At 42.1% G+C, this 2,603-nt stretch overlaps 1 non-coding gene across 1 annotated transcript; it reads left to right on the forward strand.

Annotated features, from left to right (window-relative positions):
• The first annotated feature begins 1,333 nt into the window (after window positions 1–1,333).
• Window positions 1,334–1,440, forward strand: LOC148164682 (U6 spliceosomal RNA). The gene has a single exon (XR_015767950.1). It is a non-coding gene; the product is annotated as a U6 spliceosomal RNA (small nuclear RNA).
• Window positions 1,441–2,603: the final 1,163 nt, after the last annotated feature.

The following is a 2,603-nucleotide window of genomic DNA, read 5'->3' on the forward strand; positions in this document are numbered from 1 at the left end:
TTGTCACCGTCCTTATACTTGTAAGGTAGGCGCCCGAGTGTGGCCAACTGAACCTGTGAGCTGTCTCCTCTTGTCTGTTCTCAGGTGTTTGCTCACCAGCAGAATTGTTATAAAATAGTGAAAGATAGGATTCTTTCACGTGCAGGTTGCAGAAACTCATCTGCTTAAGGCTCAAAGAGGACTCAGGTTAGGTCCTTTCTGAGACTAGGAAAGAAGCTGGGGAACAGCTGAATCAAGGGCCCAGGTATCAAGATTTTGTTCCTTGCTGTCTTTTGGCTCTACCGCTTTCTCTGCAGTGACTTAGTGCTCAAACAGAGTATCTCCAAAAGGGACACATGGCCTTTGGCACCCCGGCATTCCAGGATTCTTGGTGCCTGTGCTTTCAGAAGGAGAGAAGTCCCCTCTTTCTTAGTGCCTGTATTTTTCTGGGGAAGGGACCTGGGCCTGGGCCTGCTGGGGTCTCATGGGCCATGAATTCTCAAAATAAGGTAGAGATGAAGAACCAGAAACCTTCTATGGTGCTCTCAAAAGGATTTCTTATCTTGTGCAGCTGCAGGACTGATAGAGCTGAATATCAGTCCCCAAAATCTAATTGTACAGGTTGTAGAGTTTCAATTCCTGCTTAAAAGCACAACCTTGTTGGGGCACCTGGGTGGCTCAGTTGTTGGGCATCTGCCTTTGGTTCAGGTCGTGATCCCAGGGTCCTGGGATCGAGCCCCACATCGGGCTCCCTGCTCGGCAGGAAGCCTGCTTCTCCCTCTCCCACTCCCCCTGCTTGGGTTCCCTCTCTCGCTATGTCTCTCTCTGTCAAATAAATAAATGAAATCTTTAAAAAAAAAAAAAAAGCACAACCTTGTCAAAGTCTCTTATTCTAAAGTCTGAGCACTGTTGGAAAAGAATAGAACTCTGAGATCAGGACGTTTGGTCAGTGCAAGACACAGCCCAAACCACAAGTTCCTCTGAACCTCACTATCTGTCCTCTTGTCAAGAAAGCTACCTTTTCTCACAGAAAAGTCTTTCAGAAACTTCTCTTGGGTCAGTTATATCACAAGGACCTGCCTATTATCCTGAAGAACTCCCCATTTCCTCTCGTTATCTCCAGGCCCATAAAGAAAATTAAACTCCTCATGACCCATGAAGAGAAATGCCTGTTCAGTTCCTACAGGAAATAACCTAACAGTGGCATTTCAAGAAAAAGAGGCTGCTGTTGGAGCACCCCCAGCAGAATGGAGGAATTTATTACCGACATTTTTACAATTGCCAGCACATTGTGATAATAAAAAGCAGAAGACAGTTAGTTGTTTTATTATTGCTTTAAAATTCTCTACATGCAGTGCTTGCTTCGGGAGCATGTATACTAACATTGGAAAGATACAGAGAAAATTAACATGGCCCTTGAGCAAGGATGACACTCAAATTCGTGAAGTGTTCCATATTTTAAAAAATAATAAAATAAAATTCTCTACACACAGTGCACCCCCTTTTGTCTGAACCTGGGGCAGAACACTGGCTTATACATCAGACAAAGGGTAAGATCGTGTGTCAGAGAGAACCTAGGAAGCATGTACTGGGGTGGATTCTAGGCATATCTGTTTAAAAAGAATAAAACGGGCATCTGACTGGCTCACTCAGAAGAGCATGCAACTCTTGATCTCAGGGTCATGAGTTTGAGCCTCACGTTGGGTGTAGAGATTACTTAAATAATCTTAATCTTAAATTCTTTTTAAGTAAAAACTTAAAAAAAAAGAAAATATAAAGGCTAATAAGGGCCAAATATATTTATATAGTTTCATTCATTCAGGATTTGAGATTTTAGTGTTAGATCGAGCACCTGATATTAGATCTGAATGTGCTTATTTGGTTAACTGAAGCCTGGACTCAGTACCGGCCAAGACATTCTAGTTGAGATGCCAGATATATCCTGGCATACTGTTTTACAGGGGTCAGCAAACTACGGATTGTGGGGCCCCATCTATTTTTCTAAATCAAGTTTTATGGGAAGACACTATGCTCATTTATTCATGTATTGTCTATGGCTGCTTTCATGCTACAATGGCAGAATTGAGTCGTTGCGACCGGGACCATATGGCTCTCAAAGCCTAAAATATTTTATTATCTGGTTCTTTATAGGAAAAGGCTTATGGGCTCCTGCTGTAGAGGGAAGAAGTCTACAGGTTTAGGGAGATGGGGATGTTGGTATGGGTTTTGTTGACATGTCCAAATACTTAAAACTCACAAAGGAAGTTAACAAACTGTTACATAAATGATATTCTATCTTTCTGCCCTAAAAATATACCTTCATAATGACAAAATTAAAACATATGTAAAGCTATGGTTTTTATGATTGAAAGTCAATAAACTAACAAAAACAGGGCGCCTGGGTGGCTCAGTTGGTTAAGCGACTGCCTTCGGCTCAGTTCATGATCCTGGAGTCCTGGGATCGAGTCCCACATCAGGCTCCCTGCTCAGCAGGGAGTCTGCTTCTCCCTCTGACCCTCTTCCCTCTCGTGCTCTCTATCTCTCATTCTCTCTCTCTCAAATAAATAAATAAAAAATCTTTAAAAAAAAAAAAAATAAACTAACAAAAACAGCTGAACTTAACT

Source organism: Eumetopias jubatus, unplaced genomic scaffold (genome assembly GCF_037043125.1).
Source record: "Eumetopias jubatus isolate StellerSeaLion01/CBP00866 unplaced genomic scaffold, mEumJub1_p1.0 scaffold_3, whole genome shotgun sequence".
In the NCBI taxonomy this organism is placed as follows: Eukaryota; Metazoa; Chordata; class Mammalia; order Carnivora; family Otariidae; genus Eumetopias; species Eumetopias jubatus.